The sequence below is a fragment of the Sus scrofa genome, chromosome 13 (assembly GCF_000003025.6).
Source record: "Sus scrofa isolate TJ Tabasco breed Duroc chromosome 13, Sscrofa11.1, whole genome shotgun sequence".
NCBI lineage: Eukaryota > Metazoa > Chordata > Mammalia > Artiodactyla > Suidae > Sus > Sus scrofa.
This window is the reverse complement of record NC_010455.5, coordinates 192,822,577-192,842,353: the sequence shown is the minus strand read 5'-3', so window position 1 is coordinate 192,842,353 and position 19,777 is coordinate 192,822,577.

Below are 19,777 nucleotides of genomic sequence, written 5' to 3'. Positions count from 1 at the left end.
TCCACAGAGCAGTTTCTTAGGTCTATCTGCGATGCTCTCTCCCAGGCTTAAGTCCTAATTTTGCCCCAAATAAAACTTAACTCTCAACTTTCAGGTCGTGCCTTTTTTTAAAGTCAACTCATCCAAGTTCCTCCAGGGATTTTGACAGTTCTGCTTGGACCACTTCTCACCACAGTCTTCAGAGGCTATTTCCTCCTGATTTGCCAAATGAGACAAAATGAAGCTTCATGCTCACACCCAGCATCAATCCCATGTATTCTTCCACACCCATATTTCATATATGCTTTTAATCTTTCTTGTACCTTTAGAAGCCGACCTGCACAGTCTTCCACAGCATGGGAGAGCAAATAGCAAATGTGGCTCTATTAAAATTCGTATCTAAATCAAAAAGCTCTTAGTTCTGTTGGAAAAAAAAAAAAAAAAACCTGAAAGTTGAGAGTTAAGTTTTATTTGGGGTGAAATTAGGACTTAAGCCTGGGAGATAGCATCTCAGGTAGCCCTGAGAAACCACCCTGGGGAGGCCAGGGGGGAAGCTAGGATATATGAGTTTTTGCCACAATGGGGAGGTAGTAGGAACACAAGATTTACAGATAACCAGATTTACAGAAGGTTTACAGAAAACCATTCCCATGGGAAAGTCTGGGCTTACTGAAATCACACCTTTGATATGCTTTCCTGAGTTGCCTCTGGTCTCATTGGCCCAGCCTTGCCAGGGGCCGTTCTCACAGATGATGGTGACATCTGTTGTTTTGCCCACTAACTACAGCCCAGGAGGCAGTATTTCAGAGCTATCTGAAGGATTGCCCCAAAGAGGAAAGTGGGAATAGCAAGATATAAGTCATAAAGGTGAAGGCGGAAGTGGATGCAGCCACGCACACATTTCACAGAAGTTTGCTGCGAGTCTTGTGAAGGTTACTATTAGTCACAGACATCAATCTTCATTGATGGATTTTAGTGTTTTTCTAGATATTAATAGGGATGGAGTAGGCACAGTTTTAGAAGTCCTAATAAGGGACCATAGATAAAGAGGGAAACTTAGGAGGCTTTGGGAGATCACCGTAAGTTAATAAATTGCTCCAAAAAAGCCAACAGAACAAGGCAGGCTTGCTTGACTGGTGGAGGTGCAAGAATTGCCTCCGGTCATTGGGTGGGGGATGGGAGGAGGCCTGGATTCAGGTTCAGACCCAGGGTAGGAGTTTGAGGACTGCCCTTCTGCTCATCTGAATACACACCTTACTGGATCCCAAGGAGGAGCTAGTACTCCCAGAAAGGAAGAGGCAATCTTTTCTGATCCCTACTCCCTTTGGATGATAATACTGTCGCCCACCGGATCTTCAGGGCAGAGGCTCCTTGCCTGCCCACTTGCATCTCTCACGAGTGTCCTATCTTAATAAATCTGTTTCTTGTCTGTCGCTTTGTCTCTCACTGAATTCCTTCTGCATGGAAGTGAGGCAGAATAATAACTCAGGTAGTCAGTGTAGGAGCATGGGCTTTGATATGGCTATTGCTTAACATTTGTGGCTTAAGGGCCACAGATTTGTAGCTCCAGGGAGTAACATCCCCACAGCCTTGTTTACTATAGGGAGTGTACCCTTTACCCAGACGGACATTATTCCTTAAATATCTGTGACTCAGTTTACGGGAAGAAAAGGGAAAAAAAAAGAAAAAGATGAGACTTATGGGAAATTTCCACCCCTAAAACCCCTATTGAACAAGGACCGATATAGGTAATTGAGCAAGGCCAATGGAAGAAAACCACCTCTTTATGGACCCCATGTTGGTAACCCCCCATCTTTAAGGAATAAAAACCCCTATAGGACAACTGGGGGAGGACACTCTTCTTCCCCCTCCCAGGATCCCTGGGAGGTATTTGCTTTCCTGTAATAAAGACTTTGCTTGCTTGCTGCCTGTGTGGTCACAGAGTTCATTTTTTGACTGCCTGAACGTGTACCCAGATTCCAGTATCATCTTTGCAGCATCAGAAGCATGAAGAACCTGAACCTCGGTAAGTGCAAACACCAGGTGAGTGACTCTAGTTTAAAACTGTGGGTTCAAGTCCCAACCTGGGTTTTGTGTGGGTTCCAGTCCCGGCATGTGGGTTCAAGTCCCTGTCTGTGCTCTGGCAAGGTTCGGGCCATTGGTGCTGTTATCTCCTTGCATGAGGAGATGCAAGAACTGGGTTCATAAAATCTTCTCCTAAAAACATCTCTCTGAAGACCTGTTCTTCCAGTTTGTCCAGAGCACAGAGTGCCTCACGCCTGGTCTCCACACTGAGCTCCACTCAAGGGGTGCTGCAGGTCGGCAGCTGCCGTGGCTCATGTTTTGCTCCATGGCAAGTGCCAAACTTCAGTTCACCGTTCCCACTTGCAAATGGAAGCGAATTCCTCAAAGCTTCCTCAGTTATTTTAGGAATTCCAAGACTGCCTCACATGACAGCAGGGGACAAATCTGCTTGTGGACTTCTCTTTCAGACACATGTGCCATACACTGTCTGTACTGAAGGGGGCTTGAGGAGGTCTCATTCCATGGCTTCCAGACTCTCAGAGGACAGAAGCTGAGGATATTCCCACTGCAATTCTGGGGACCACATGGCCCACCCAGTGGCCCCCCTGATGCCCCAGTCTGCCTAAGATACTAGGATAACGGTCTCAGTCACCTCTTCTGCCTGAGCCCTGAAGTTGCTCTGCTCATGCTCAGATTCACAAAAAGTCCTTAAGCTTCTGGCTTAAACTCCTCCCTTATTAGACTTGAGAATAAACTCTGAGAAAGGGGTGGGGCACATATGCCATCCCTCCCTTACATATGGTATTGCAAGTCCCTATGCCCAAGGCACAGGGAGGTCAAACAAACCAAAACTTTTCAGAGTTTGGAGCAGAGAAAGGTTTATTGCTGAGACATACATGGAGGCAGTGGCTCATACTCCCACAAAAAGCCCAAACTCCTGAACAGAACCGTCAAGAATTTTTAAAAACCAGGAGAGGGAGGGGGAGGGGGTCTCAGGGTAAGTGATCAGCTTGTGCACAATTCTCTGACTGGGTGATAGTGAGGTCATAGGGTGTGTCACGGGGGTTAACATTCTCAATCCTTAGGCTCCAGGAGGGCTGGAGGCTGTGTGCCCATGGGCATCAAGTAGTTAACCTCTTCCATGTGGTGGGGGTGATTTTCACACTTGCAAAACAACTCTGGAAATGTGCCTCAGATACTCCAGAGAAGAGCTAAAGAAGAGGATATGGGGGAAGGAGCTACCCCCCTCCTCCCGCCCCGCCCCAGAAGGCCCCACAGTATCCTGCTGGGTTACACACGCCTATGCTCCACCTTTTCTCCTTATCAAATCCTTTGAAACTGACAGCACTAATGGCCTGAATCCAGCCAGAACACAGACTGGGACTTGAAACCAGGTGCCAAGACTCAAACAAAGCCTAAACCCAGATTGGGACTTGAACCCACAGTTTTAAATTAGGATCACTCAGCCCATGTCTGGACTTACAGAGATTCAGGTTCTTTGTGCCTCCGTGAAGAAGGAATTCAGTGAGAGACAAAGTGATAGGCAAGAAAGAGATTTATTAAGATAGGACACTTATGAGAGATGCAAGCGGGCAGGCAAGGAAGCTCTGCCTCCAGGATCCAGGATTTGGTGGGCTACACAGTTTTATTATCCAAGGGGAGTGCAGGTTGGAAAAGTACACCTCTTCCTTTCTGGAAGTAGCAGCTCCTCCTTAGTATCTGGTAAGGTGTGTATTCAAATCAGCAGAAGGGCGGTCCTCAAACTCCTGCCCTTGGGCTGAATCTGAATGCAGGCCTCATCCCATTCCCCAGCCACAGTCTCGTGCTTCTACTAGTCAAGAAAGCCTGCCTTTATCTGATGGCTTTCTTGAGCAATTATTAACTTACAGTGATCTCCCAACATCCTCTAGATTTCCCTCTCTAGCTATGATCCTTCATTGGGACTTCTACAACTACTTTTGCCTACTCCATCCCTGTCAACTTTGTCCCTATTAGAATGAACTGTGCCCCCTAAAAAAGATATGTCTAAGTCCTAAACTCTGCTACCACCTGTGAACATGATCTAATTTGAATGGAGAACTTCTGCAGACCTTTGCAGATGCAGGAGAGACCATGTGAAGATGGAGTTCGAGAATGGACACATAGCACTTCCAGGAAACAAGTATGCAAAAATGAACGTCCCACTGTGGCTCAGGTCTCTGCTGTGGCATGGGTTTGATCCCTGGCCTGGAAACGTCTGCATGTTGCAGGTGTGGCCAAAATACAAATCTTCTTAACAATAAAATCAAAATGAGATCAGAAAAATGAAATAAGAGAGATTTACAAATTGAAGGTAACATAATCATTATTTTTTAATTCAGAATCACTTACATGGGAACTTCATACTTGGGTTGAAAATTCTGTGATCTGGCCCTCAGGTACACAGAAAATTTCTGATTAAAATTTTAATGACTGGCTTATTGCTGGTAGGAGGTTTCGCAACAGCAAAATAACAAATGGCTGTGACAGTTGGATTCTGTTGATTCCCAGTCTTCCTCATCCCACTCCCTCAAAGCATTTTCAATTTACACACACACACACACACACACAGAGTTGCATACACACACACAGATACAAATATATATACACACACATTTTACAAGAGTACTCATCTGTTTTACTAGAGCAGCCTTAAACAAAAAACCTTGGTAAATTTTTGTATCTTTAAAACAAGAAAAGAGAAGACTTTTTGTCCTCTTCTTATAATCCCTCCTGAATAGATTTTTGGTAAGAATCCTTTTGTCTGTGTCTCCAGCCAGCACAAATCCTGTTTTACCTTTTCTTTCAGTATGTTTCTTTTAAATCAACACAAAGGAAAAAACAAATTGTGATTGATGAAGAAAGACACTTGATGTGGCTGCAGCACACGGACCAGCCTGACAGAAACGACCACAGTTCTCCTGAAAGTAAGATTACAAAACCACAACCAGAAAATGACTTTCACAATCAGCCTCTAAAACTAATACCAAACATGTGGCACCTCATGCTAGAGCTCCTGGAAATTTTCCTACAAGCTGTAAATCTGCATCTGTAGACCCTCCAGCAGGAACTAAACTTGTGTCCTGTTTTTGTTAGATTTGTAAAGAGCTAAGCAAGGAGGTTTAAGTACAGTGTGGCTGTCTAATGAAATGCTAGTGTAAACAAGAACAGCAGCAAGCAGAGAGAAGAATGGACAAGAGGATTTTAGCAATTTTCCATCTACTGAAAGATGTCTTTCCTGGTTTCTCCCTCCACATTTTGTGCACCTACTCTGAGTTCAACATGTGCCAGATACTGGAGGGCATATGGTATAAGCCAGATTTCTGCACTTCAGAGAACTTAAAATCTATTTGAAGAAGCAAACGTAGCACAGGAACAATTAGTTCAAAAAAACATACCAATGTAAATTTGTTGCATTTTAAGTGCCTTAAAATGTCATCAAAAAGAAGTTCAGTGATAACTCCTGGAGTGATCTAAGAAAGCTGCAAGATGAAGTGAGTGACTTAAGATGAGTCTTGAAAGGTGTGGAATCTACAGGGAGGAGACATATGTAAGACTTCCCAATGGAAGGGAACTACAGGAAGAAAGGCAAACAGTGTTTCTGAAATTTTAGTATGAGTCTAAGTATGACATTGGGGGCTTTCATGGTGATGGTAGATAATAGGCAGATAGATAAATAGATAGGCCAATAGATAGATGATAGATAATAAATGTTAGAAAGACAGAGGAGCGAGGTGATAGGTAGATGATAGATGATGATGACAGATGATAGATAGATAATATATGGATAAATGGATAAGAGGAAGGAAAGAAAGAAGGAAGGACGGAAGGAAGGTTGGTTTCCCTGAGATGCTACTACCAGACTTTGTTTCAAAAAATTTTCACAGGAGTTCCAGAAATATGGGCTTCTAATTCATCTCCCACACACGCAGATGAAGAGGTAAATCCACAAGCCACATTTTAAAAAGCAATGAACTATGAGCCAGACTGACAGCTCCCATTTGCTTTACAATAGGGATGATGATTTTATTAACGTAGTGCCTTTCCACCTTTCCATTTTTAAACACTGTCATAATTGTAATTTTACTTCAGAGAGGAAGGTGGGAAATATTTTATTTCCATTTCAAATGCAGGATTCCAGGGGCCAAAAATGTTTTGTCACTTAACTAAGATCTGAGCTAGTTAGTGGCAGTACAACCCAGGTCTCCTGATAACTAGGCAAATACTAATTCCAGAATAACTTGCAAAATTTCCTGGCCCTAAATGAATATTGTTATTTTGGCCTTCATTTAACTGAAGAAATATACAGATACATAGATGAAACTGAGCAGAGCCCATTTCTTGTTTTTAGGGAATAAGTTTCAGCTTCAACCTTCCCTGAGCTTCTAAAGGCAGGCTCAAACCATTGCTAATTGGGGAATGGAGGGGATGCAGAGACCAGGGAGGAGCAGTCAAGAAACAATAGTGCAGCCTTGGGGCAGGGTCCCAGTTCCTCCCCAAGGAATAACAGTACCTTTGAGTTCTTTAGACAGAACTAAAACCCTGATAAATGGAAGATGTTAATGAGGCATTCTTCATTCCTGAAAGAAGGATCACCTCGCCAGCTTTGAAAAACAATGAAAGCTTGCATCTACCCTGATCCTTATCTGCAGCCCTATTTTTCACTCCCAAATTATAAAACCACCTCCTATTCTCTCTTTAGAGTTTTTAGGGGTTAGGCTGCTGTGACCCTTCTTTGCCTGGCAAAGTAATAAAGTTATTTTTTTTCTCCTTAACCCAAAGCTCTGTCTCTGCATTTCTATTTGGCGCCAGTGGACAGAGGCCAAGTTTGGGCAGCATAGATAAGCTTATATTTAATCAGAATGTTCAACTGCCTTTCTCAAAACTCAGCTTCTATTTTTTTCTGTTACATATTCATTCAATCCTTCACTCATTTCACAAAGTTACAGGGAATCTGCTGCATGCCTGACTAGAATCTAGGTTCGAGGAACAGAAATGGTCTCTTCCCCTCATGCAGATGACATTAAGCAAACAATTACAATTCTGATTATAAATCGAACACGTAGGGAAATAAGGGATACTATAGGACGTAAACAAAGGGAGTTCAGAGAATTTCCACCAGGCAAATCACCTTTAAGATATGAAAGGTGACCAGTAGTCTAAATGGGAACATCTATATTTGAAGAGAATAACATGCTATCTTCAGGAAACAGAAAAAGACTTGATGGCTGCAGCACATGAACAAAGAAAAGGAGAACGTTTGGTGAAGTTGGATAATTTTACCAAAGCAAGACTCCTGGACGCCCCACTGCTGAGCGTCACAGAGGGTGTCCACTGCAGGCTCTAAGGAAGAAGTTCTCATAAGCTATGGCAAGAATTTGTTCTTTTTCCTAAGAGTAATAAGAAGCCATCAAAGATTTTTAGTTAGGAAATGATGTGATTAGAACCGGGTTTTGAAAAAAAAAAAAAAATCAGTGCTTCAGCATACTGTTCTTTACAAAGAAGTGGAATATACATGGTTACCAGAAATCCAACTATGGGGCCATTCCAATGATTTCTGGAAATATCAGTGGTAGCATGGAATAGGATTGTGGCAGTTCAGAGAAAGAGGTGTGAATGTGAAACTGACAGCATTAATAACCTGAACCTAGCCAGAACCCAGACTGGGACTTGAACCCATGTGCCAGGACTTGAACCCAGCTTAAATCCAGGTTGGGATTTAAACCCCCATGCCGGGACTCAAACCCAGCCTAAATTCAGGTTGGGATTTGAACCCACAGGTTTATATTAGAATCACTCCCCCGGTGTCTGGACTTACTGAGGTTCAGGTTCTTCATGTCTCCTCTCAAAGGGAATTCAGTGAGACAAAGTGATAGGCAAGAAATAGACTTATTAGGATAGGACACTTGTAAGAAATGCAGGCTGGCAGGCAAGGAGGATGTGCCCTGAGGATCTGGTGGGCTGAAGTCTTTCATCCCAGGGGGGTGTGGGTTGGAAAAGACCACCTCTTCCTCTTTCTTCTAGTGGTAGCTCCTCCTTTGTATCTGGTAAGGTGTATATTCAAATCACCAGAAGGGCAGTCCTCAAACTCCTGCCCTTGGTGTGAATCTGAATGCAGGCCTCACTCCATCCCCCAACCAATGACCTGAGGGATATCTTGGGTTTCCACTAGTCAAGCAAGCCTGCCTTTTCTGATGGCCCTCTTAAGCAGTTATTAACTTACAGTGATCTCCCAATATCCCCTAGTTTTCCCTCTTTATCTATGATCCTTTATTGGAATTTCTACACCTACTTGTGCCTACTCCATCCCTATCAGATGGATAGCAGAGATGTCTGGAAGGCAGAGCCAACAACCCAGTGGTGTTTGGATCTGGGATGAGGGAGAGGGAATAGTCAAGGGTGGCACCCAATTGTCTGACAAATGGAAGGGTGGTATTCACGGTTCCCTGAGACAGGAATAACTGGAGCAAGAGCAGTGTTGAAGGAGGAGAGAAGGAAGGAAGATAATTAATCAAGTTTGAACTGGGCTAAATTTGGGTTGCCTGGAATCCTTCTAAATGGAGATAAGATAATTGGATATTCTGCTTGGAACTCCAGAGAGAGGTCTGGACTAGATAGCCGCAAACATGAGGGTACATGAGACCCCAGAGGAAAGCATACTGAATGAGAGGAGAAGATTGCTTAGAAAAGAATCCTCAGGCAATCCAAGAGCTGAGGGTTATGTAGAGATGAATGGTAGCAAAGGATGAAGAGGAGCTATGAGAATGGAGGCGAAAATCAGGTCAATATGGTGTCATGGATGCTACAGCAACATGGACACATTTATGACAGTCTTTCAAAGTCATCATTAAAACGTCTAAATTCCTGAATCTCTGATAATATAGAACCTAATACAGCATGACGGAAAGAATATCCAGTCACTGGTGGTGGTTAGGGAACTTCATCCTACAGTAAAACCATATTCTGATCTCTTTATTTTTCAACCACTGGCAAAATACGCAGGGTTCATTACAAGACATCAAAAGCAAATATAACTCCTTATTTAAAAAAAAAAATAGAGGATAGAGGAGTTCCTATTGTGGTTCAGCAGGTTAAGAACACAACACAGTGTCTTAGGGATGTGGGTTTGATTCCTGGCCTCACTCAGTGGGTTAAGGAGCTGGTGTTGCCTCAAGCTGCAGTGTAGGTTGAAGATGTGGCTTGGATTCAGTGCTGCCATGTCTGTGACACAAGCCAGCAGCTGCAACTCTGATTCGACCCCTAGCCTGGGAACTTCCATATGCCACAGGTGCAACCCTAAAAAATTTACAAAGAAAAAAAAGAAAGAAAGATAGAAGAGAAAAAGAAAACAAAAAATAAATAGAGGATCGAAAATAACTCTGCATCCCTCTGAAATAGATTATTGAGTTTGACACCATTGATAGCCTGTTTCTTCACTTACTAATTTTTGGCAATTTCACTCAAGAAAATTACATGTGTCACTATATGATTCCAATGCAATTATTTTCCTCCTTGGAACTAGTTCTGGCTAAAATTTCACCAAAAGAGAGGAGTAAAACTGTTTGAATCAAGGTGTTTTTTTTTTTTTTAAGTATCTCTGGTTTTTGGATTTTCACATGAACCTGGGATGGAGACTTGTCTTCTTTCCACTGAGACAATGGGCAGTTTGATGTGAAGACAATTTGGCTGTGATGTCTATCATTCCACCATGCTAAGTGCTTTATATGAATAACCGCATTTTCCTAACAAGCAATCCTATGAGTATTTCATAGGACTTTATACTCCAGTTTATAAATGAGTAAAATAAAGTTTAGAGACATTAAATAAATTATGCAAAAATCACTCAGTTGGGAAATGGCAGAGCCTGGAATTTAAGTCAGAGCCTGGGTTCTGAGTCACTGCATATAAGGACTGCCTACATTTCTCTCTTCAACAACCTCATTTCCAGGGCCTCTTTATCCTCAGGGCCCTTTTATCCATTAGGTAAACAATGTCTGGGGTCCACAAAACTGTAAAGGGCCCATTAAAAAAAATGCTTTAATTGTATTTATTTTAAATCAGAAGAAAACATGAATACAATAATAATAAATAATAATAAATCCAGCCTGGATTGTGTTCCTCTTTATACCAACATAGTCATAATATATTATTTTTTGTTTGTTTTTTAAAGGATGAAGAGGGCCTCCAAGGCAAAAGTGTCCATGACACAGGAAAGCCAATGCAGCGGGTAACATCTCCTGGACACTAAGATCTGCTTGCTCTCCCTTTCTAAACCCCTTCAGGCTGCAAATTACACCTGGGTTAATGTTTCCCTTTCAATGTAATAAAATAATAATAACAAATACTTATAGAGCTTCTACCATGTGCCAAGTGTGGTTTTGAGAGCTTTATATGCATTATTCACAAAACCCTGTGAAGGAGATGCTATTATTAGCTTCATTTTAAAGAGAGCAGTTGATGTTCTTTTGAATCATATCCCACCTACATAAAAATACCAAGGCTTCTTTTGAGATGTGTCTTCAAGCCCAGAATCCACCCAGAGTGGCTTCACTCATGCACTCATGCAGTCATTCACATATTCTTTTAACATGTCTATCTTAAGAAAGATGCTCTGCAGGTCTCTGTAAATATGAGAAGAGGAAAAAGGGTATGTTGCCAATAGTCTGATGCTAAACTCATGAGTATTTATATTTATAATGTACCTCCTGATAATTCAGCTACCTGGATCCTTAAAAAATAGCTCTGTTATCTGTGAGATATTTGGGACCTGGTTTTGGTTCGCTGGCCTTTGGTTGGTGGTCTTCAGGTGTTTGTATGTTTATTTGTCTAGAAAGGTAAGAGAGATTGTGTAGTAAATTACTTCCCTTTTGCCAGTGTGTAAATAGAGCATAAATAGCTCCCTTCCAGAAGTTTCTACATGTTTAACACTGAGTTAATAAGAACTTTCCATAGAGGATTAGCTTCAATACAAGTCTGTTAAACCTTTTAGATGTAGCTCATATATGTAATAATATAAACCTAAAGCATTATTTCAGCCTTTTTTGCAAGATATAAAATTCACCTGGTTTTCTGTCATGAAAGTGGTGCCGCTGTTACTGTTGGCATTCAGGATTAAATCAGTTTGATTGTTCTACTGTTTTTACTTTTCAAGTACAGAACAACTGCACACTGCCTGATATCATTAAGATAACTTGAGGATGACTGGCCATATGTTGACAAAAAGAGAGATGCACTATTGTGATTAAATAAAGCAGCCACGCTATTGTTAAAATTCCAACCACTTCTCCCCCTCACGGTTCACTGCTATTAAAACATTCTTTCACAGAAATGAATACATTGCCATAAATCTCATTTCTTTTTCAAATTCTTTTTAGTTTGCTATTGAAGCCTCAAAGCTCTTCTTTGGTATATCAGGGAACTCAATAAATGGGTCTTTCTTTTTTTTATATATAATTTTTTTATTTTCCCACTGTACAGCAAGGGGGTCAGGTTATCCTTACATGTATACATTACAATTACATTTGGGTCTTTCATTATTAGTAGTAATATCAGGAGTTTTGACCTGGTTTCCATTTGCATCAGCTGTTACAATCATTTTTATGCAGTCTCTAGTTAACTACTACTAAAATAAATGATAGTGGACTCTTTTTCCATAACAATGCTGATTTAAAATGTTTCAATATTATTTGCAGGAAAATTTTACCTTCCCACCTGACTGATTATCATATTTAACAAAGCTCTTTTTCTGTGAAAGTAAAAAAGCAAGGCAATTGCCATCATTTGCATGCACACTAAAACTAGCACAGGGAATGTGACCTTCATTTAGGCGATGAATAATGTTCTAGCTTTATCCAACCTGCCTGCTAATCACCACAGCACAAAACTGTCCTGTGTTGGGCAACTGGATTATTTTTGTAAACAAAAAGTAAATTTTCTTCTAACTTGTCCACATGTTTTCCTGTAACAGAGGACTAACATAAGGAAGGCTCTAGCTAGGTGTTATTGGTGGGATACAGACTAGTGATAAGGAAAAGCACTAGCACATTCTTTTCTTTGTGTCTTATTTGGGGTATAAGGTCCTATACTAACTCAGTTAAAACTCTCTACCCATGCAACTAGGGATCCTCATACTAAGTGAACCAAGTCAGAAAAAGAAAGACAAATACCATATGGTATCACTTAGTGTGGAATCTAAAACGTGGCACAAATGAACTTAACTACAAAACAGAAACAGGCTCAGGCACATAGAGAACAGACTCGTGGTTGCCAAGGGGGAGGAAGGAGGGAATGGGATAGACAAGGAGTTTGGGATTAATAGATGCAAACTATTGCATTTAGAATGAATAAGCAATGAGGCCTACTGAGTAGCACAGGGAACTATAATTTTTTTTAAATGTAATAAAAAAAGACTCTCAACCAAAATGAAAGCAGGAGCCTACTAGACACATTTTTATTAAAAAAAAAAAAAAGATCTACACTGCTATTACCATCAAAAAAAATGAAAAGACATTCAGACTATAATGCATAAATTTATGCCTATTATCAGCAGTCCAGATGGAGTATTTTAAACTTTCTAAGAAGCCCCTAAAAGAAGTAGGAAAGAGATTTGAAATTTCTGATAATTACAATAAATACTTTTGTGAACTCTGAGGCAGATGATAGGCTACTCTTCTACTCTTAAGAAATAAAACTTGAGGGGGAGGGGTGGGATTGGAGAGAAGATTCTGGCCCCTTGAACTCAGAAAGCATGTGTCCTTTAGCAGCTGCTATTAAATAAATATTCTGAATCTATAACAGCTCCATCTCTGGTGACCATTTGTATGGTAAACTCAGGAAAGCACAGTTTTAGAATATCTTATTTATGTAGAGTAGGAAGGAAATAATAATCCACTCTTCTTTCCTGCCCAGAAGTTTAATTCTCTGCTCCGGAAAGGAAAATTTTATATTACCAGCAAATATATAATGAGGAGCCACTTAAAATTCTGGTTTCATTAATCATCATATGCATTTGCTTTTCTTTTCCAGTTTTTTGCAAACTCCAGTATAAAGACATATTAAAAACATCGATAGATATATAGATGATAGATAGATGACAGATAGATAGATAGAGAGAGAGAGATAGACAGAGATAGATAGATAGATAGATAGATAGATAGATAGATAGATAGAGAGATAGAGAGATAGATATAGATATAGATATTTATAGAGGATATCCTGTGGCTGATGGGCTAGCTGATTAGAGCCTTGTCCTGAAGGTTTCGAGGTCCAGATTTTGGCTCTGTTCCATGGCAGGAATTGTACCCTGTGATATTGTGATTTCTAATAAGAAATATGTCTTAGCCTTCATCTGTTTTCTGGCACAGAGCTCCTAAAACCCTTGGAATTTCCTAACTGATGAGAGGGATAAAGGTGCCTTGTGTTATTTAGTAAAGTGACTTTGGGAAAGTCCTTAGGTAACCTAAGGATAGGGGGCTGACTGCCAGGAGAACCAACCCTGTGACTTGAGACCTTTCAGTCTTGCCCACCACCACCACCCCAGAAAAGAGGGAAGGGGCTGGAGATTGAGTTCAACCACCAATGGTCAAAAAGTTAATCAATTGTGCTCATGTAATGAAGCCTCCACAAAAACCCAAAAGGACAGGACTGGAGACCTTCTTCAATTGGTGAACATGCAGAGATGCTGGGAGGGTGGTGCTCTGAGAGGGCACGGACGTTTCATGCCCTTCCACATACCTTGCCCTATGCACCTTTCCTCTGGCTGTCCCTAAATTATAGCCTCTCATATTGAACTGATCATCTGCTAGGTAAAATATTGCTGAGCTCTGTAAGCCACTCCAGCAAGTTAATTGAACCTGAAGAGAGGTTCATAGGAACCTCTAATCTACAGCCAGAGGTCAGAACCACAGGTGACAAATGCATCTGAAGGCAGAGGGACTTACTGGAATTTCCAGGTAGATGGCATCAGAGTCAACTCGAATTGTAGGACACAAGCTGATGTTTTTGAGACTTGCTTTCTGTCAATGTGGGGAACACCTCTCACCCTACACACACACACACACACACACACACACACACACACATGAATTATTCTCAGAACACATTTTTACATCTTTATTTAGCCAAGTTCTAAAGGCAGTCAGTGAGCCCCAAGATGAAGAAGGTGAGAAACATCAATAAAAAAGAACAGGAGTTCCCATTATGGCCCAGTGATAGCGAACCTAAGATCCATGAGGATGCAGGTTTGATCCCCAGCCTTGCTCAGTGGGTTAAGGATCTGGCATTGCTGTAAGCTGTGCTGTAGGTCATAGATGCAGCTCGGATCCCGAGTCACTGTGGCTGTGGTGTAGGCCAGCAGATGTAGCTCTGACTCAACCCCCAGCCTGGGAATTTTCATATGCTGCAAACTAAAAAGCCAAAAAAAAAAAAAAAAAAAGGCAATCCATCCTTATGATTAAAAAAAAAATATCCCATCACGAGCCCTAATAAAGGTACATAAAAAATCTGTTTGGATATGTATAAATGAATTATTCTGCTGTATAGCAGAAATTATCACAACATAGTAAATCAACTCTACTTCATTAAAGCATAAAAATAAATATATAAATACAAAAAAAAAATCTGGACAAGTTAACATTTTTATTTGAAAGCATGTCTCTCCAAGGCATAGAGTGTAACAAATAACTCACTTGCAGCTTTGATAAACCAGAAGAACAACCAGAAGAAAATGCCCTGAGTATGGGTCTTAAAGAAAGATAAATGGCATTTCTGAAGTTTTTCAAGTGTCATCTCTTCTGGGGTTTTAGAATGTTGGTTGGTTAGATTTGCAGATTAGAAAGTCCTTAGCGCACGAGGGTCAAAGAGGCCCAGATGTAAAAGACACCAGGCCAGGCTGGCCCCTACCTGGACTTTAAGGGAAGGGATGATAGAGAGATGGTTTGTGTCTGTACATGGTGTGGTTGTGCTTACTAGGGAGGAGAGCAAGAGGAATCTAGGTAAAGAAACCTTAGGAACAAAGAGCATCCTTCACATCAAATTTCTCTAGAGCCCTAGAATGGCGGCAGGACAAGGTGAGGGTCCGGCAGAAGAAGCAAGGGAAAGCCATCGATGTCTGGGATGCACCACTAACAGCACCTTAGTGAAGGTGTGGACAGACGGGACGCACACTGGAAGGGACTTGAGTCTGAAGATCACAGGGACGGCATTACCTTCAGTAAGGTGTTCAGAGATGAAGGGCTATTAATACCTGGGCGTTGGCCATAGCAGGCCAGAGAGACTAAGCAAGAGAGCCTTGTTCCCAAAGGCGCACAAATCAAGAAGAGCCTGAGGGACAGTGGGGACCTGAAGCCAAGGCAACAATCTGTATTCAAAGACCCAGTTGTGGCTAAAAGGGGCATCACCATTCCTAGCAACACTCTACACAGAAGTCTATTCATAAAAGCAGGCCTCCAGGGCTTGGAGAGCCAGTGGTAATTTACGGGAACTCAGAACATTCTGGTAAGGATCTTAACAGCTAAGAAGAGGAGCAGAATATCACTTAGGAACTTGCCATACCCAGAATGGCCTCAAATAATTGGCATACTTCTGAGAGCAGAGATATTTTAACTTTCTTATTGTCCTGAATGGGGAAATATTCACATCAGTGACGAAGGCGCTTGCACAGTCTGGGCAAACACATCAAGGCCAGGAGATGTGCCTTCATGTGCATTCAGCTTGGCTCTGCAAATTAAGAACGTCGTTACCAGATTGTTATCATCCCCTGAGGAGCTCTCCGCCACCGGTCACATGAGTACTTTCATCCACAAGCTGTCTTGAGTCAATGCCAGGGCAACAGGTTAAATAAAACTGACTGAGGCAATAGCCACCGGTGCAAACTCAAAAACTCCAGCATGTCATCACGGCAGCCTCAACAGCTGGCCAGTTGTGAGCTGCAAAGAAAGGAACAAAAGTAGAGGATGCTGTGAATAAGATTCTGACACTACCATGGTAACCATAAGTTTGGTTTTGAAATCTTTCAGTCTTTCTCTGTTTTGAAGATTCCTTTGTATCATTTATATTAGATTCCGCATATTAATGATCTCATATGACATTTGTCTTTCTCCGTCCGACTTACTTCACTTAGTACGATAATGTCTAGGTCCGTCCATGTGGCTGCAACTGGCATGATTTGCTTCTTTTTTACGGCTGAGTAATATTCAAAGGGGATATGTGGGGGGAGGGGAAGTTAGGGGGCTAGGATTGACATACACACACTACTATCTATAAAGGAGATGGGTATAGTGAAATTGTGTACCAGACCCTAAATCTTTGTGTTTTAAAGTAAAAGGCCTTTCCTTTTGCCTCCCAGGCCTCCCCTCGGTCTCAAAAGGCTGACTCAGAGTTAATGATTAATATATATAATATGTAACAATATTAATATTTAATATTTTACAGCTAAAAACTAGTTAAAACAGTCTCCATGATGCGATGTCTGGTCTTGGCCACTAACTTATTATTAAGGCTTACTTTCTGGTTAGAGTTATACTGCACCTAGTCTGACTTTTCACAAATGATCTCTTCCTTGTTTAATTGCTTTCTTTTACTAATAGCTGATTTCCAGTTAGAGTTATATTGCACCTAGCATTTTCTTTTGTAATCGAAACACTCCTTAATACACTTCCCTGTAAGCAATCTTCATTCCAGAGAGAAGGTCAAGGAATGATAATCCCAAAGAAACTATCACCGGACCCACCGACACCAGCCTTGACAACTCAAGTGACCTATGGATGAAGAATAATACAGACACCTTAATCAATAGCCCTGTCTTCTGAGCTAAACCTATAAAACCCCTTGGTATCCCTTATCAAGTGAGGCCATAGTTTTGAGGCACTAGTCTGCTGTGTCCTCCTTTGCCTGGCAAAACAATAAAGCTAGTCTTTCTCTTCCTCAAAACTCTGTCTCCGAGACTTAATTGGTGCCGCTGTACAGAGGCCTCATTTTCGGCTACAATAGCACAGGGTAATTTATTTAATATTGTGTAATAACCTATATGGGAAAACAATCTGAAAAGAAATGAATATATGTATATGCATAATGATTTATTTTGCTGTACATCTGAAATTAAAACAACTTTGTAAGTCAACTATAGTCCAATTAAAAAAAAAAAAAAAAGATTCTGACTCTAAGAAGCAGCCTTGGAAATCAAACTCCAGTTCTGACATTAGAAGACCTGGCCATAAAATTTGGGGAGTTGTTCTTCCATAATGAAAGAGAAATCCAAATAATTGAATAAGGCAACTAAAGAAAGCAATTAAATGGGATGCTTCAGGATAGACATCACGGCCATTAATAGCAATTAATGCCTTTTGTTCATAGTCTTATGCGCGAGGGGTAATTTCTATGTAGTAAAATGATCTATTTTTCACTTCATTAATCAGAAAACATGATCTTCATGATGAAAAAAAAATGGCCTTATTCTACTTCCTAGCCAAGATTTAACTGCAAGTGCTTACAATGAGGCCTCATTTTCTCCAGACTTTATCAGAGTTAAAAGACATACTGCAGCCCCTTAGTCCGTAGACCGTAGATTATTATAATAAATACTTAAAACCACTTATCAAAATAAAAAGCCAAAACACCCTCTGCCATGCACTGGGCCTGATTTTTTAATCAGAGTCTCACGCTTGCTAATTGGAAGTACTCAGGGCTCCAAGTGATTCGTCCTCTCGTTGGCAAAAATGAAAAAGGTTTTACACGGGAGATGCTTTAGCACTTCTCCCAACTAGGTCACCCTCATTATACTAGCTTTGAAGCTTCCACTGCATTTTCCTTCCTACAAGTCACTATAAAGAAGGGACCATAACTCCGGCCCTTGCAGCCAATGACCTACCAAGTGGCTCTTCCACGTGAAGGCTGCTATCGCTATACACATAGCCACTTGCCAAGGGGAGAGAAAATCAGTTCCTTCCAGAAGATTATTAAAGCCATTTGATTGTATTTATTTTACGATTCTACACTCTCCTGCCTGAGAGGCAGGCTGGCTTATTTTATCTGTTTGCCAACTTATTTATAGGATATTAAAGAGACAGAGGGCACAATAGAGCGATTGTCAGCAGATGTGTTTGCTTTCTTTTGTGTTGTTGTTGTTGTTTTTCTTTAAAATGTGGCTGGAATGGTAATGAGGTTGGAGAAACGCCCTCTTACCCAGAGTACCAGACCTTGCTTTCTGCACAGGATCTTTCTTTGTGTGTCACAGAGCAAAGGCGGCCAACAGTGACTGCATCAATGGCCCCTGGAGAGAGGAGGAAATGGACAGGGGGCCCTAGGAGGTGACAGGAGCATGGAGAAGGCCAGCAGGCAGCAGCCAACTTGAGAAAAATGTTAATTTCCTCTGAGGCCAAAGGGGAACAACTGTGAATATCAGCAGCAGGTAGAGTGTGTCTCTATAAACCAGGTAATCGAAGAAAGAGCTTACCCCTTCAAACATGGAGCGTTCTTCTGACTTGGGCAGCCCCTTCTCCAACTGACTCCGGAAGATGGCTATCTGGTTAAGTGCAGGGATAGACATATTAAAACTCACCCTTTACTTTCAATAATCATTATTCTGTTTGAAACTCCAAAGAAAATCAGCTCTCCCAGAACCCACCATCTGCCAGTCCTTTTGAAGGACGGCAGAGGTGGCCCACTCTGTGGGCTGAGATAATTAGTTCTTAAGGCTTAGTTAATTAGGACAGTTGTCTCATTATCAACCAAGTGTCTTTCACACAGCTTCAACAAACTGACTCAGAAGATTCATCTCAGAAACCAAGTCAGGGCTAGTGCCAGGAACCCCCAATACTGATCATCAGCATTCCCATTTTTAGAAATGTCAATACAAAAAAGACTTTTACTCTAAACCCAACATGGACTCATAGAGCCAAAGGAACAGAGTAAATAAAGAGAAACCCAATGAGAAAGAAAACATACTGGTCTTTGGCAATATTCCTGTTCCCTTCTTTGAGCCAATGATGTACACACATTCCTTCTTGTTGACGAAATCTCAGGCTGCTACATTCCTAACCACCTCTGCTGCAACTGCCCCCTTACGGACCTCCTGCTAACACCTCCCCATCAAGCTTTGAACTTATGAAAGGGACAAATAAAGGGGGAGCCATTGTTTTCTCTGAAGAATCAAAATGGAGGCAGAAGTTGTCAACACTGACTATCGGTCATGAGAAATATAAAACCTTCTGTCCGTTGGTCTCTGTCCCCTGACTCTTCTTGTCTAGAGTTCTGTCTTGGTTTTATGTGGTACGTTTGGTTACAGGGTTTGTCCATGATTCCACATCTGCATGTCTTAGCAGTCCCAGGAGAGAGGAAACGCCATCATGGGACTCTGATGCGAGGTAGGAAGGACTCTCACTTCTCTCCTCTCTTCCTTTCCTCTTAAAATTGTCTTTCTCTTCACTTTCTCTTCCATTCTTCTGAGCCAGAAGCTGGTTCCTCTATTTTTATTGCTTGTCAGTTGGTTGCCTTCCAAATCTACCTAAACTATCTCATGTTCCTCACCACTCTTGACTCATATTTTTATCCTAACCAGGCTTCACTACACATAGATTCTCTTCATTCCCACAATACATTTCTATATTCCTATTAAAAAAAAAACCAACAACTCTATTATCCATGTACTTAAAACACCTTTTTTTCTATATCCCTCTTCCACTGCAAGCATCTGGAAAACAGGGATTCTGATATGATAACACAGTTCAGTGCCTGGACCATAGAAGGTACTTAATGAGTT